The following is an 18316-nucleotide window of genomic DNA, read 5'->3' on the forward strand; positions in this document are numbered from 1 at the left end:
CAGTATCATAAATTTAATTTTAAGTTAAAACAACTTACTGGCAACGGGCTGTTGACCCAACACTGTTAGATCATGAAACAAGATTTATGACGTCACTATGACGTCATTCCACAACATAACTTATAATGGCCTGTAGTTGAGGAATCAGCGGGCCGCTCATTTCTGTTAGCGAGAGAGTGGTTTCATCATAATTCCGTCCTTTCTATCTACAACACTATGATTTATTCATCAGATTTAGACAGTGTGCACATAATAAACGTGTTGAAGTTTGAATAGGGAACTACTTTTTCTAGCGATGGTGTAAGTTCAAGAAGTGATTAACCTTTGACCTAGAGGAACTTAAATAATGAAAAAAACAGTGTAAAACGAGTTGAATTAGAATGGGGATAACTGTACTGTGTTTTGACGCATGGGGCACGTATACCGGTGGTTATATAGCCGCAAATTTTACGTTATGTCGGCTCTGCTTCAGGGTCGCCGATATAACTAAATTTCGGCGTTGCCAATATAATGTTAAATTTGCGGCTATATAACCACCGGTATACGTCCCCAATTCGTCAAACACAGTACAGTTATCCCCTAAATATGTATGCGTGGTGATTATAAGCTAACTCATTAAAAAAAAAACAGTAGAAAATTTGTTCTTGTTGAATTCCCTAATTCCCATCAGAGATGTTGCTACAATGGCGTGAGGCAAGCACACATTGCAAGGGTAATTGTTTTTTCGAGTCTTGCAGTTGAACGTATGAGAAAAGACTACACGCCTTACAAATATAATGAGTGACGAAGTACAAAAGCTGCAGCATTGTTTTGCAAATACGAGTGAATGCCACATGCACGTGGATGTCTTCCCCGTCTCCACTTCTTGCAAGATAATTCGGATACTTCAGTGACTATCGTTGGTACAAGTTTCAGATCGTTGGTACATGTTTCCACCGACTGTAGTAATATTTCGTCCATTTAAAAATGGAACTCCTTTATGGTGTACCCACTGCATTTGTAGATTGACGTTGACGTTGGTGTTGTAATGTCAGTATTGCGACTGGCGATGACGTTTAGTGTTCTTATGTCAGTTTTGTAACTGGCGTTGACGTTTGGTGTTGTTATGTCAGTTTTGTAACAGGCGTTGACGTTTGGTATTGCTATGTCAGTTTTGTAACTGACGTTGACATTTGGTGTTGTAATGTCAGTATTGTAACTGACGTTCACGTTTGGTATTGTAATGTTAGTATTGTGACTGCTGTTGACGTTTGGTATTGTAATGTCAGTATTGTAACTGACGTTCACGTTTGGTATTGTAATGTCACACTACAAAAATAAGTTTGTTTGAACACTGAAACTGAGAAGAAACGACATGGAAACCACCATTTCCAGTTGGTTTCCATGTAGTTTTCTATAGTTTCATTGTGGTTTCCATGAAAACTGAAACTGAAGTTTGCAACCATTTCCGGCTGGTTTCCAGTGCGTTTCATTACCAACTCCTCCAAGCCAGATCCAGCTAGTTTCCGTGTTTTCGTTTATTGTAGGTTTCAACCTGGTTTCCATGTTTTAGTTTGTTGTAGGTTTCAACCTGGTTTACACGGTTTAGTTAGTTGTAGGTTTCAACCTAGTTCCCAAGTTATAACCTAGTTTCCACTAAAACTGAAACTACATTTTGCAACAGTATCTGGATAGTATGCATGTCGGGACCTTGCCCACTCGTTAATGGGGGCTCCTGCTGGTGCTTAGTTTATTGTTGTTTCCAACCTAGCTCCCGGCTTATAACCTGGTTTCCATGAAACTGAATCTGTTGTGCTGGCCCATTACCCGCTCCTTCAGAAAAGAGGTTGTGTTTCATGCAACACAAATCAGGTATTTTATACAATTGCACAATGGTAAAACCGTCATGTCAGGATGACAAATAACAGAATAAAACACAAAGTCATGATAGCTTTATTTGTATTCAATAATTTGCTGATGAACAACTGATATTTGAAAGTTCACATCAATAAAAACTGAAATTTCAAAATGCATAAATAATAAAAAGCAATAAGGGAATACATAGCAGTGTGTATGGGATGTTTTCTTAAACTTATCAATGTAGATGAATCCATATTATTTGGTTTTCCAATTTGAGAAATGTTAACTCTTTCCCCAAGAGAGGAATAACTTTCTGTTTCTTCTCCGGACAGTCAATCGTTGTCCAGCTTCTGAAAAAGTTAGAAAACAATAAACATTCAGTACAAACAAGCATTCGTTAACACTATCGTTAGCTGGAGAAAGGAAAACTGTGCAATGTTCCTTAAGCTAAAGGAAATATAAACTGTAACCACTGTCCAATAAGCACGAAGTTCAATAAATCAAAACTGATCATTTGACCTGAAAAGTGACAAAAGTTCCAATCGCAGAAGAACTTAATGAGTAGAGAGACAAGCGAGAGATTGACGTATTCCCTTAGCCTGGGTTGGACATTTGATGACTGACAAAAAAGATTTTCTTTCAATAAATAACAGTTTTGACTTATATAGAAAACATTGACATTGAATTAATAACATTTCGTAGGAATGCACACTAAATTCATGCTATCATAGCCTATATTTCCGAGGAATTCTTATGTGAAAGCTATAACTGATTTTCTGAATGTTACATGCATTATGCTTTTATATTATATGTATAGAACTACGAATTATCAATTAATCTGAAAATAATGTGAAAAGAAATATTTGGGTTTTAAAAATAACAAAATAATTTGGGTTCATTCTGGCAGACAAGAAATTGAATGGGGTCATAGGCGGACCTCCATAACTAATATCTCATACTGCTATTGACAATGTGTTTGCAGCTACTATTTAGTGGGGTCTTGTTAATAAATTGTTAATTGATATGTGCAAGGTGAAATATGTCCGGACCAAAACATTATGTACATTGGAAAATATTTCCAGTTGGAAGCTACAAAAATAGTGGTTGTGTAATTTTTATGTATTTTTCTGATTCATAGGATTTACATTATTTGGATAATTGTATGTACATCATTTACTGAAGGGTTTGGATTACACATACCTGTTGCAGGTAAATATCAGTTAGTCATCTTCAGTTTTTCCAACACTGCCCCAATGGAATGCTGGAAATTAAGGGGAAAATCAGGAACTTTCGAAGTGATATTGTACTCTTGATAACAATAAGGCATGAAAATAGAAGAATAGATATCAATTTGCAAGGTGTAGATATGCTAATATCAAAAGAAGCAAAATTAACAAGTTCATATAATTTTAGGTTGACAATGTACATCAATTTATCCCCAACATATCCTATTAAACGTTCTATATATCCAACTTTCTTTGCAAACTGTTTTTGTGGATCTAACAAAATCCACATCTCTTCATTCAGAGTTAAATATCTTGACATTCAGATGATTAACTTAAATTTCCTCATACATCAGTAATCTATCCTGTACTGACTTGAAAACCTATAAATGCAAAATGACTCACTCTCCCCCACTGAATTGTTTTGAGTGGTACAAATATCAAAAGTAATTTTCAATAACAAACTTTAAAATAGAACTTCCAATCATTGGATTTCTTGCAATAATATTCGAATATTTCTAAATACGTTTGGAAGTTATCTTGAGTCGTGACATTGCTGGATATATTTGTGGTTCATATTCTTCTTGCAAAGACAATATTTCATATATTACGATAATGAACCATTTAGTCGTATGTTACCTGATCCAAATCACAATCGAGTTCTTGAGTTGACTAAGTAAAGGAAGCCATATCTCTTGCCAACATTTCGACACGCAAGTACTTATCGAGTTCCATCAAGTCTATAACTTTAAATACATATGTATTGTCCTAGCTACTTATGTACATTAAACGTTACACATAACATGAGCTATTGCTTAATTCAAGAAATGTACACTGTACCTGACATGGTCGTGGAATGTTCCCTTTCTCCCTCCGCGATCGACGACTGCTCCTTTTTTCAAGTTTTCACGTACCCGAGCCTCCAAAGATTCTAGCGTTAATTGCATTGCTATTTTCTTCATTCAGATAACATGGACAAGCGAAGGAATAATTCATTGTACTGGGTGACTTGTTGTGTTAAAAACGGTAGACACTTTGGCCCACTTTCAAAACAACTTCTCATGAGTTCAAGTGACAAAATGGCGGCAATTGTGTGTAGGGGCATTGTGGGTAATAACAAACACCTAATCCCTTTTCGATTGGAAGGTATGAAAACATTATCTGACCCAATTTGGTTGTGATTTCAAGACATAAAAGACGAAAATGACCACTTCAGTACATAAAAACATTGCTTTTATGAAATGTCACGAGTTCGCGCGTGCCCACGGATTACCGACTCATTACTTCTACAGCAATTCAATCTTGATAATAGGTGCCCGTTAAGACGAGACAACCCCACGGGAGCCGACACACAGGCCCCGACATACAAATGACATGACACTGATTGTTTGTCAAGTACTTGAACTCACTGTCAAAGCTTATACTAACTTTAAATGCTTTTAATGGTAAACATTACTCACAACCTCAATTCATAGTACAATTCCATGATATTCTAGTTATTGAGAAATCCGTAATGTATGTACCGGATTGACAATTGTTTGAATTACATTATACTAAACTTCCTGAATGCTTATACTCTTTCACATTCTAAAGCAGAAATAATTCAACCGAGTTTTCCCTCAAATTTCACTTTTTGACGTTTAAGCTTTTTCATTACTACAGTGAAAATTGTTACTCATCGTAGAATATCATCCATCTATTTAGATTTTCAAAATTCCCCATGATATGAAATGACGATAAATAATTGGTATTTAATAACAATTCAGATTGTAATAAATGATAAAATTTGATAACTGAGGATTGTTCATCTAAGCTTTTCAGACTTCACAGTTATTGTCGAACACAAGTGAAACACTTCATGAGTCATATATATCTAAATTATAACAGTATAGTGATTTGGTGTCCCACACACTCAACATCTTGTTCAACAAAAACAGGTAAATATAAAGTTGACCAATACGTCACCAACTATTTGGGGTAACCTTTCTTCTTGTTCATCTAAGCAATTTTACAAATTACGTACTCTTTCAAATGTAAATCTGCTGTTCCTTCCCCAGGCATATTCAATTTGAATTTTAAGACCTCATAATTATTCTACGCCATAACTGATAATGTAATATGACATGAAAGTAGTTTATCTTCAATAGTATTGTGGAAACCAACAAGAAACATATAACCTTGGTTCTTGTTCGTTTGAAATGCAAAAATCAAAGAATCCAAAATGTAGATGGAAACTTAGTCAGTTTCAGTGAATAACTGATTCCCCATTTACCCAGTATACGGATGGTTTCCAGATTTCAGGAAACCAAGTCATTTTTGTAGTGTCAGTATTGTAACCGTCGTTCACGTTTGCTATTGTAATGCCAGTATTGTAACTGCCTTTGACGTTTGGTATTGTAACTGCCGTTGACGTTTGGTATTGTAATGTCAGTATTGTGACTGACATTGGCGTTTGGTATTGTAATGTCAGTATTGTGACTGACGTTGACGTTTGGTATTGTAATATCAGTATTGTAACAGCCCTTGAAGTTTGGTATTGTAATGTTAGTATTGTGACTGACGTTGACGTTTGGTATTGTAATGTCAGTATTGTGACTGCCATTGATGTTGGTATTGTAATATCAGTATTGTAAGTGCTGTTGACGTTTGGTATTATAATGTCAGTATTGTGACTGACGTTGACGTTTGGTATTGTAATATCAGTATTGTAACTGCCATTGACGTTTGGTATTGTAATATCAGTATTGTAAGTGCTGTTGACGTTTGGTATTGTAATGTCAGTATTGTAAATGCTGTTGACGTTTGGTATTGTAACGTCAGTATTGTGAATGACGTTGACGTTTGGTATTGTAATATCAGTATTGTAACTGCCATTGACGTTTGGTATTGTAATATCAGTATTGTAAGTGCTGTTGACGTTTGGTATTGTAATGTCAGTATTGTAACTGCCATTGACGTTTGGTATTGTAATGCCAGTATTGTGACTGCCATTGACGTTTGGTATTGTAATATCACTATTGTAACTGCCATTGACGTTTGGTATTGTAACATCAGTATTGTAAGTGCTGTTGACGTTTGGTATTGTAATGTCAGTATTGTAACTGCCCTTGACGTTTGGTATTGTAATGTCAGTATTGTAACTGCCCTTGACGTTTGGTATTGTAATGTCAGTATTGTAACTGACGTTGACGTTTGCATTGTAATGTTAGTATTGTGACTGCCGTCGACGTTTGGAATTGTAATGTGATTATTGTAACTGACGTTCACGTTTGGTATGGTAATGTCAGTATTGTAACTAACGTTGACGTTTGGTATTGTAATGGCAGTATTGTGACTGACGTTGACGTTTGGTATTGTAATGTCAGTATTGTGACTGCCATTGATGTTGGTATTGTAATATCAGTATTGTAAGTGCTGTTGACGTTTGGTATTATAATGTCAGTATTGTGACTGACGTTGACGTTTGGTATTGTAATATCAGTATTGTAACTGCCATTGACGTTTGGTATTGTAATATCAGTATTGTAAGTGCTGTTGACGTTTGGTATTGTAATGTCAGTATTGTAAATGCTGTTGACGTTTGGTATTGTAACGTCAGTATTGTGAATGACGTTGACGTTTGGTATTGTAATATCAGTATTGTAACTGCCATTGACGTTTGGTATTGTAATATCAGTATTGTAAGTGCTGTTGACGTTTGGTATTGTAATGTCAGTATTGTAACTGCCATTGACGTTTGGTATTGTAATGCCAGTATTGTGACTGCCATTGACGTTTGGTATTGTAATATCAGTATTGTAACTGCCATTGACGTTTGGTATTGTAACATCAGTATTGTAAGTGCTGTTGACGTTTGGTATTGTAATGTCAGTATTGTGACTGCCATTGATGTTGGTATTGTAATGTCAGTAATGTAACTGCCATTGACGTTTGGTATTGTAATGCCAGTATTGTAACTGCCATTGACGTTTGGTATTGTAATATCAGTATTGTAACTGCCCTTGACGTTTGGTATTGTAACATCAGTATTCAGTATTATAAGTGCTGTTGACGTTTGGTATTGTAATGTCAGTATTGTAACTGCCCTTGACGTTTGGTATTGTAATATCAGTATTGTAAGTGCTGTTGACGTTTGGTATTGTAATGTCAGTATTGTAACTGCCGTTGACGTTTGGTATTGTAATGTCAGTATTGTGACTGCCCTTGACGTTTGGTATTGTAATATCAGTATTGTAACTGCCATTGACGTTTGGTATTGTAACATCAGTATTGTGCCGTTGACGTTTGGTATTGTAATGCCAGTATTTGACGTTTGGTATTGTAATGTCAGTATTGTAACTGCCATTGACGTTTGGTATTGTAATGTCAGTATTGTAACTGCCGTTGACGTTTGGTATTGTAATGTCAGTATTGTGACTGCCATTGACGTTTGGTATTGTAATATCAGTATTGTAACTGCCATTGACGTTTGGTATTGTAATATCAGTATTGTAACTGCCATTGACGTTTGGTATTGTAACATCAGTATTGTAAGTGCTGTTGACGTTTGGTATTGTAATGTCAGTATTGTAACCTGCCCTTGACGTTTGGTATTGTAATGTCAGTATTGTAACTGCCCTTGACGTTTGGTATTGTAATGTCAGTATTGTAACTGACGCTGACGTTGACGTTTGTAATGTTTGTAATGTTAGTATTGTGACTGCCGTCGACGTTTGGAATTGTAATGTGATTATTGTAACTGACGTTGACGTTTGGTATGGTAATGTCAGTATTGTAACTAACGTTGACGTTTGGTATTGTAATGTCAGTATTGTGACTGACGTTGACGTTTGGTATTGTAATGTCAGTATTGTGACTGCCATTGACGTTTGGCATTGTAATATCAGTATTGTGAAGTGCTGTTGACGTTTGTAATAAATGTCATTGTAACTGACGTTGACGTTTGGTATTGTAATGTCAGTATTGTAACTGCCGTTGACGTTTGGTATTGTAATGTCAGTATTGTAACTGCCATTGACGTTTGGTATTGTAATATCAGTATTGTAACTGACGTTGACGTTTGGTATTGTAATATCAGTATTGTAACTGCCATTGACGTTTGGTATTGTAATATCAGTATATTGTAAGTATATGAACGTGTTGACGTTTGGTATTGTAATGTGTAAGTGCTGTTGACGTTTGGTATTGTAATGTCAGTATTGTGACTGCCATTGACGTTTGGTATTGTAATATCAGTATTGTAACTGCCATTGACGTTTGGTATTGTAATATCAGTATTGTAACTGCTGTTGACGTTTGGTATTGTAATGTCAGTATTGTAACTGCCGTTGACGTTTGGTATTGTAATGTCAGTATTGTAACTGCCGTTGACGTTTGGTATTGTAATGTCAGTATTGTAACTGACGTTGACGTTTGGTATTGTAATGTCAGTATTGTAACTGCCGTTGACGTTTGGAATTGTAATATCAGTATTGTAACTGACGTTGACGTTTGGTATTGTAATGTCAGTATTGTAACGTTGAACGTTGACGTTTGGTATTGTAATGTCAGTATTGTATTGTGACTGACGTTGACGTTTGGTATTGTAAATCAGCATTGTAACTGCCATTGACGTTTGGTATTGTAATATCAGTATTGTAAGTGCTGTTGACGTTTGGTATTGTAATGTCAGTATTGTAACTGACGTTGACGTTTCAGTATTGTAATATCAGTATTTGTATTGTAACTGCCATTGACGTTTGGTATTGTAATATCAGTATTGTAACTGCTGTTGACGTTTGGTATTGTATTGTAACATCAGTATTGTAAGTGCTGTTGACGTTTGGTATTGTAATGTCAGTATTGTAACTGCCCTTGACGTTTGGTATTGTAATGTCAGTATTGTAACTGCCCTTGACGTTTGGTATTGTAATGTCAGTATTGTAAACGTTGACGTATTGACGTTTTGTAATTGTTGACGTTTGGTATTGTTAGTATTGTGACTGCCGTCGACGTTTGGAATTGTAATGTGATTATTGTAACTGACGTTGACGTTTGGTATTGTAATGTCAGTATTGTAACTAACGTTGACGTTTGGTATTGTAATGTCAGTATTGTGACTGACGTTGACGTTTGGTATTGTAATGTCAGTATTGTGACTGCCATTGACGTTGGTTGGTATTGTAATATCAGTATTGTAAGTGCTGTTGACGTTTGGTATTATAATGTCAGTATTGTGTGACGTTGACGTTGACGTTGACGTTTGGTATTGTAATATCAGTATTGTAACTGCCATTGACGTTTGGTATTGTAATATCAGTATTGTAAGTGCTGTTGACGTTTGGTATTGTAATGTCAGTATTGTTGGTATTGTAATGTTGACGTTTGGTATTGGTATTGTAACGTCAGTATTGTGACTGACGTTGACGTTTTGGTATTGTAATATCAGTATTGTAACTGCTGTTGACGTTTGGTATTGTAATATCAGTATTGTAACTGCTGTTGACGTTTGGTATTGTAATGTCAGTATTGTAACTGCCGTTGACGTTTGGTATTGTAATATCAGTATTGTGCCATTGCTGTTGACGTTTGGTATTGTAATATCAGTATTGTAACTGCTATTGACGTTTGGTATTGTAATGTCAGTATTGTGACTGCCATTGACGTTTGGTATTGTAATATCAGTATTGTAACTGCCATTGACGTTTGGTATTGTAATATCAGTATTGTAACTGCCCTTGACGTTTGGTATTGTAACATCAGTATTGTAAGTGCTGTTGACGTTTGGTATTGTAATGTCAGTATTGTAACTGCCCTTGACGTTTGGTATTGTAATGTCAGTATTGTAACTGCCCTTGACGTTTGGTATTGTAATGTCAGTATTGTAACTGACGTTTGACGTTTGGTATTGTAATGTCAGTATTGTAATGTGATTATTGTTGACGTTCACATTGTAATGTCAGTATTGTGACGTTGACGTTTGGACGTTTGTTAGTATTGTGAATGACGTTTGGTATTGTAATATCAATTGTAACCGACGTTCACGTTTGGTATTGTAATGTCAGTATTGTAACTGCTGTTGACGTTTGGTATTGTTATGCCAGTATTGTAACTGCCGTTGACGTTTGGTATTGTAATGATCAGTATTGTCTGCCATTGATATTTGGTATTGTAATGTCAGTCATTGACACTGACCATTGACGTTTGGTAGCGCTAATGGTCAGTTTTTCCTTCCTGATAGTTGACTCGAACTTCCGTATTCCCTCTGTCGTCTATCTGCCTCTGTTGAGCATCCTCCACTGTAGTAGTGATTGACGGATTTATCAAGTCAAGTCATAAACTTAGTCGACGTCCCATCATAGCTCCTGCTGGCGTTTTTGTCGTGGTGTGAGGTGTGTTTCGGTACACCATTAGAAACATACACACCATTTGTGGAAACTCGAAATCTTTGTTCTGAAACCTAAAACCTTGTTTCAGTGTTTGCACAATTCGTTCAGCTGATCCTTTGCTGGCAGGATGGTATAGCGCCGATGTGATATGCTTGAAGCCGTTCATTGACATGAATAGCGTAAACTCGTGGGCAGCAAACAGAGGGCCATTATCACTGATCAGTTGATGTGGCAACCCGTACTTGCTGAAAATCTCACGCAAAACCGTTTTTTTTTTAATATGCCGTTGTAGAACCAGTGATGGTAACTTCAGGCCACTTACTGAACGTATCGACGGCCACAAACAGCACCTTGATATGGTTGACGCCATCCTTCACTTTTTGTCGCAGCCCTCCTTTCTGCTTCTTTTGTCCTAGTTTGACTCATAGTGGAACAAAAGTGTATAAATACACCAAAATTGCGTGATTGAGTTAAATTAATATTCACTTCGGCAATATTTCAGCCATATTGTGACTTAAAAGCGTCATTTTTAAATAATTTATAAATGTTATAAATAGATTTTGTCTGTTAAGGACAGTTTAAGACTGACTGACTGAGTTTGGTTTTACGCCGCTTTTAGCAATATTCCAGCAACATCATGGCGGGACAGTTTAAGAACTAGAATACCACAGTTAGAGATTTGAAACTAGCTTGGGACTAAACAGTATATACTGTTTAGGATATTACAACATAAAACAGGCTATAGATGACCAACAACTGAAGGCAGATCACCATACTAAGGACAATGGGAACTTGCTTTGTTACCTGCATGGACCCAAGCTGGATTTACACCATCCCTTCAGCCACTGGTGATTATAGTGAAATTTAGCCATTATTCAAAATAACAAGTATTCTGCAATTAAAATGTTGTAGGTCGAAACTGATTTTCAAAATTTTGGGGCTTAGGAAACCAAAATTAAAATATGTGAAAAAATAGTTGTCTTATCTGTAAATTTACAGTTAAATATGATTGCTTCACTGTGCAGATATAGTGTCGGGAGAAACAAATGATTTATTCATTGAAAGAAGTATTTATTTTAATACAAAATATTATATCCACAATATTTCACCTCTTACTTGTAGTCCAACCATTTCTTTGGTCAGTCTCTTTACACAACTCATTGCACTAATTCTGGAACACATCAATGAATATTTATAAAATGTCAAATGAAAAGCGTTAATTTGTATTTCGACAGATCTGTGTTGTTAGTACATTGTATACCGAGTTAGGGATTAGAGAAAGAACACGTCTCCTCTCGTCCAAAATACAGATAGAGTGCTGTCCCTTTCTAAGTGTCCAAAATGGCTTCCCTTGTCACCGCAGCGCATATATCCTTCGCATCAAGGTATCACTACTGAATTAAAACGACGCTGACAGATCAGTGTAACGGATCATAGATACTAAGAGGCTATTACATGACAGTTTTCCTTTCGCCAGTGATATGAGTCCGAGAGTACCATATCAGCTCGACGGCCGAGGTCCCCGAGAGCTGATATGACGGGCGAAATGGAAACCGTCATATCAGAAGCTTTTCATCATATACCACATCTGTAAACATTGAAACAGTCAGAAAGGATCAAGAGCAGCTAAAACAACGCCGCCAAGATTAGAACACATACCTCCCCCTTTTCTTGATGGACATCAACTCGAGAAGACAACGCAAGCGACGTCACTCTAATAAAAATAGGCTCCGTTTATTACTGTTTCGAGTGTTTGAGTGTATTCATTCCGTACCAGCCTTGTAACCAGGCAATACAGCTGATGCGGATTTTCGGCCTTGGGCTGATGTGGCTTATATGCATTTTCGGCCCGGGTGCTCAATATGGACATATGTTGACAGCCAGTATAGCATGTGCACAATGGTTCATATTATTGATAGGTATTTGATAAATACAGATATTCACCCGCAGTACGCTTTCTTCCTCGTTGAATATCCAAAGCAAGTTATCGATGTTTTACTTGATCACTATTTACATGCTTCAAGTTAGCACACACATGACACATGCAATACGAGGATATACTCACCTGTGTGAAGTGTCCTCTGTCTCCCTCTTGTTGTTGTTAGCCAAATTGTTGGCTAAAGAAGAGGACAGCAGGATTTTAATTTTTTTTTTATATTCGATGAGAACGGCTAACTGGTTGTGAGTAGAGTTTTCGCTCCTTGGTCGTTTCCCCTTAGATGACTGGACAGACTCCGTTTTGTGGGGAATGGAACCCGGGTTCTCGGCGTGACGCTTTAACCATTGAGCTACACCACCGCCCCAGATATAAAGTGCTACCTTTGCTACATACCCTTGAAGATCCAGGTCAGAATTGATCCTCAGTAACTCATGCTGAGACTAACGGGGTCGGGTGGTCAGCATAGCTGACTTGGTTGACACATGTCATCGTGTCCCAATTGCATAGATCGATGCTTATGTTGTTGATCACTGGATTGTCTGGTCCAGACTCGTTCATTTACAGACCGTCGCCATATAGCAGGAACATTGCTGAGTGTGGCGTAAAACTAAACTCAATCACCTTTGCTACAGCTATATTACAGGTGGAAAACATACAGGCGACGTCCGGAATCTGAGAATAGTATACACATTACGAAAGGAATATTCTCGTCACAAGAAAGTTAAAGATATGCATAAAAGACAATCATTAACGATTGACTGGGCATGACAGATTATCTATCCCGAGTTGTAATAATTACGTAATTATCGAACCTTGGTGAGAGAATGACATAATTAGTATAACTAGGGAAAGATAACCTGTCATTCCCCGTCACGAGTTGGTTACTGTTTTTATTACTCATATCGGTTTTCGATCAAAAAACGCTAAAATAGAAACAGCAGTTTCTCTCTAAGGAAATCCGCGAAATGGAGAACACCTACATCTCTACGCGTATGATGTGGCTTCATTTCCAAGAATTTCATCGCATTACCACTCTCTTAAACGGTTGTATTACGCGAGACTAAATAGTCACTTAGAAAAAAGTGCTATTCTCAACAAACGTAACTGTACAGTTTCTTAAACAATAACACATAGAGTGAGTGAGTTAATATTTAACGTCACATGGGCAATATTTCAGCCATATCGTGACGAGAACATTCGATATTGAAATGAAATATATGTATATTATAAAAACCTGCCGACGAAGGACAGTAAAACAACTAGAATATCACAGATATGTATGTAAAACTAGTAATTAAATCTAAAACGTTATAACTATAGGGGAAAACAATACAATTTAATGCATGTAAGACGTGGGTAATAAATAAAATACCACACTCGGTCTCATTACATACGAATTATACGAATCTCGTGACCTTCCTATGATATCTGACCTCGCTTTCGCTCGGTCAGATACCATAGGAAGGACACTCGTTTCGTATAATTCGTATGTAATGAGACCTCGTGTAGTATTCTCTATATATGTATTATATTTACTTTTTAATTGATGATATTCTTGTTTATATTGTAATTCATTAGTGTCTGCTTTTTTAAATGCTGTTAATGTTAGGTCAGCTTGTGGCCTAACCAATTGCCAAGGAGGAGAAGAAAGAAGACGGGAAGCAGCTATATTTTCCAGCTCAATGCCGGAAGCAGCAATAAATGGCTTAATTCTGAGCCCAAGAGGCGGAACAAGAGAAGGTTTTTTGTTATACAAATCCTCATCAAGGGGATTAAAGACACAGTGAAATGCAGGATTAGTCTCGTTAGAATATAATTTCGTAATATATTGTAAAGATAATTTTATACGGCGTTGGTTAAGAGAAGGTTCATCTGCCTCGACGTAAAGACGCTCAACAGGAGAGGTTCTAAAGGACCCAAGACAAAGTCTTAGGCCTTGGTGATGGACAGAATCCAGTAGTTTTAGGTTGCTTTTGCAGGCTCCACCATATACGATGGAGCCATAATCAAGTTTCGAGCGGACCAATGAGCTATATAGGTGGAGGAGGGTAGCTTGATCTCCTCCCCACTTTGAGTTGGAAACAACTTTCAACAAATCAAGGGCCTTCAGGCATTTAGCTTTAAGGATTTAATATGTGGCAAAAGGTTAAATGGGAGTCAAAGATTAGACCCAAGAACTTGGCCTCCTTCACAACTTTGATGGGAGTGCCATTTAAAGATAGTTCTGGGTCTTTATGCGGCTTATATTTTCTACAAAAGTGTAGACAATTAGTTTTGGACTTGGAAATTGTAAAGCCGTTTTCAAGACACCATTTATTTATTTTATTTAAACACAACTGCAATTGCCGTTCAATAGTATGCATATTTTACGACGACAAGAAATATTAAAATCATCCACAAAAAGCGATCCATCGATTGAATCGTTTAAAACCTTGATAAACTGTTGATCTTGATATTTAAATAAAGTGACAGACAAAATACTGCCTTGAGGGACACCCTGATCCTGATTGTAATGATCAGACAGGGTTGAACCCACTCGGACTTGAAATTGTCTGTCTTTTAAAAACCGTGATATGAAAAGAGGCAAACGGCCTCTTAAACCAAAATCATGTAAATCCTTCAAAATGCCATGCTTCCAGGTCGTATCATAAGCTTTCTCAAGATCAAAGAAAATTGATACAGCATGTTGTTTATTTACTATAGCATTCTTAACAAAGGATTCTAAACGTACCAAATGATCAATGGTACTACGATTTTTCCTGAAACCACATTGAATATTGCTTATAAGGTTATTGGTTTCAAGATACCAAGTTAATCTATTATTCACCATACGTTCCATGGTTTTACACACACAGCTAGTTAGAGAGATCGGTCTGTAATTAGACGGATCGGTATGATCCTTGCCAGGCTTTGGTATTGGGACTACAATGGCATTACGCCATGAAGAAGGAAATTCTCCAGACGTCCATATTTTGTCAAAGATATCTAAAAGTGTCATCAGACACGGTTCCGGTAAGTGTTTCAGTAGCTGGTAATGTATATTGTCATCACCCGCTGCAGTGTCATGAGCTTGCTCAAGAGCAGTATGTAGCTCATGTAATGAAAACACTTCATTATAATCTTCACCGTTATGCGAGTCAAAATTAAGTTTCGTCTTTTCCTGTTGTTTCTGATATCTCTGAAACTCAGGGACATAATTTGCCGATGATGAATTTTGGCAAGAGTTTCGCCAATTTTATTTGCAATGTTGCATTTGTCAGTTATTAAATTGTCACCATCTTTAAGATGATGAACAGCAGATTTGGAGCCTTTGCCTTTTATTCTCTGAACCATGTTCCACACCTTAGACATTGGCGTGCGTGAATTAATATTGGAGACATATTTCCTCCAAGATTGTCGTTTGTTTTGTTTGAAGGTACGACGTGCCTTTGCATTGAGTATTTTGAATTTATTTAAATTATGGACCGTTGGATGGTGGCGGAAATAATGTTCTGCCTTCTTCCTCGCTTTTCTGGCTTGTCTACAGTCTGTATTAAACCATGGTTTCCGTACATGTGGGGTTGTAGAGGATTTCGGTATACACTCGTCAGCTATTTCATTTAAAACGTCAGCAAAAATCTGAATGGGATCAGTTATATCACTGAAACATTCAGGTCGCAATTTAGATTTACATAAAGTTTGATATAAAGACCAGTTCGCCTTCGAAAAGTTCCATCTTGTATACGATGGAGAATCAGATGGAGTTATTTCTGAAAGTGTAGTTGGGAAGTGGTCACTTCCACAAAGGTCACTGTGGACAGACCAATCAAATTGATTGAATATGTTAGAATCTGCAAGAGACAAATCCAGAGAAGAGTAAGTGCCAGTTGCAGGATGTAGATAAGTATTTGAATCATCATTATATATGCACAAGTCATTATTAGAAATGAAATCTTCTAGTATTTTACCTTTAGTATTAGTGTTGTTACTACCCCAGAGGGGATTGTGACCGTTAAGGTCACCCATAATAACACAGGGCTTCGGAAGTTGATCATAGAGTGACTGAAGTTCAGTCTGCTGAAGTGCAGAGGAAGGTGAAATATACAGAGAGCATAATGTAAATGCTACACCCAGAGTAAGTCTCACTGCAACAGCTTGAAGATTAGTTTTAAGTACAACAGGACTGTGAATAACATCTTGTCGCACAAGAATAGAAGATCCTCCAGTGGCCCTATCACCCAGAGGAGAAAAATAATGATAGGCATTGAACTGGCGTAAAGTAAGAGTATCTGTCTGTTTCAGATATGTTTCTTGCAGACAGAATGCTGATGGTGTTAAATCCTGGACTAATAGCTGTAGTTCGTTAAAATTTGTCCGTAGTCCTCTACAGTTCCACTGCACGATAGTAGTAAAATGACCTATCTTTTAGGTGGATTGATAGGGGACCTACCCCTCACCTTTTTGGATGGCGACAAGCTATGTGCCCTGGGATGGATGTTCTCTGACACATCCATCTCCTCGAGTGAACCATATTTATTGAATAAGTTTATTGGATTTTCTGAACCCTTGGGTGGTCTGCCACTCGTTTTCCCAGTTCCCCTTCTCGGTTTGCCAGTACTTTTTGACTTCGAACTTGTTTCAGAACGAGTCTGATCTGTAGATTGTGACACTGTGCGTTCTTCATCCTGAACTGTAGATATCATCATAGTGTTAACACTTGCGTCTGAAGTCTGAGTAGATTGCTCAGGTGTGAGAAGTGTAGGGTTATCAGTTTTAACCCAAGTCATTGTTTGACATTGAATTGACAAAGTGGATACTTTAGGCATGGTTTCGGAAGGTAATCTGACGACTGATGCATAAGTTTCGTTAGGTAGTGTTGATTCCACAATCTTTTTAGCATCAGTAAAGCTAATGTTTTGAGTGAATTTAGCTTTGTTTATTTCCATTTGCTTTTGCCACATTTTACAATCCTTGGAAAAGGATGAATGATTGCCTGAACAATTTGTGCATTTTTTAACAGTACTAGTGCAGTCTTCCGTCACATGAGACCTCTCGCTACAATGAGCACACGTCACTGGCCGTGTACAGGTGTTAACACCATGACCATACTTTTGGCATCGAAAACATCTCAATGGATTTGGGATGTAGACTGCAACTGTGATACTACAGTAACCAACTTTAACAGACTGAGGGAGACTTGGAGTTGAGAATGAAAATAGGTATGTGTTGGTCGGAATCAGTTCGTTGTTTTTGCGGGTGGTAAATCGTTTGACATATGTCACACCCTGATCCTTCATTTCCGATACAATGTCCAGTTCTGACATGTCAGCTAACAAACGGTCTATGTCTCTTATAATGCCTTTGCAGGTGTTCAAGGTTCTATGGGCAGTGACTGAAACAGGGATGCCAGCAAAAATTTTCATTGTCAATAGGTTAGATGCCTGCTGTTTTCTACTGCACTCAATCAGTAGAGAGCCTGAACGTAAGCGTTTGATGTTCTTAACGTCGCCTGCAATGCCATATATCCCCTTAGAAATAATAAAAGGGTTCAACTTGAGTGGAGTCTTGTCAACAGTGTCAAGAACTAGGAAACGTGGCCAATTTTCTGTTAGCGTGGATTCATTCTCTACATTGTCATTGTCTAGTTGTCGTTTGGTCTTTTTCGAGGGAGTTTGGTAAGCCATGTTGAATAACACATAGAATACATGTCACAAATCAGGTGAAGATAAGCAACGTTGGCCACAGAGAATCCTCAGATGAGTGACCGTGTTTGGCAGTTTGACTCCTGAGATTTCATACGACTATAATATCCTGCACCACAACGAAGCACACGTGGTTTCACCTTAGGCAAGTGCGTTTGTTCAAAAGTGCCGCAGTTCACCCAGCAGAAAATGGGTAACGGGTGGATAATATAATGTGTATGCTTCTCTCGAGGGTAATACGGTCTGATGTACGCCTCTTTGTAGCAG

General features: G+C 37.3%; 1 long non-coding RNA gene across 1 annotated transcript; it reads right to left on the reverse strand.

Moving 5' to 3' along the window:
• Positions 1 to 2065: 2065 nt before the first annotated feature.
• On the reverse strand, positions 2066 to 3231 carry LOC124268551. Its single transcript, XR_006896309.1, has 2 exons — positions 3040 to 3231; positions 2066 to 2189 (listed from the first exon to the last, which is right to left on the reverse strand). It is a non-coding gene; the product is annotated as an uncharacterized LOC124268551 (long non-coding RNA).
• Positions 3232 to 18316: the final 15085 nt, after the last annotated feature.

Source organism: Haliotis rubra, unplaced genomic scaffold, assembly GCF_003918875.1.
Source record: "Haliotis rubra isolate DU_JTF1 unplaced genomic scaffold, ASM391887v1 Scf139, whole genome shotgun sequence".
In the NCBI taxonomy this organism is placed as follows: domain Eukaryota; kingdom Metazoa; phylum Mollusca; class Gastropoda; order Lepetellida; family Haliotidae; genus Haliotis; species Haliotis rubra.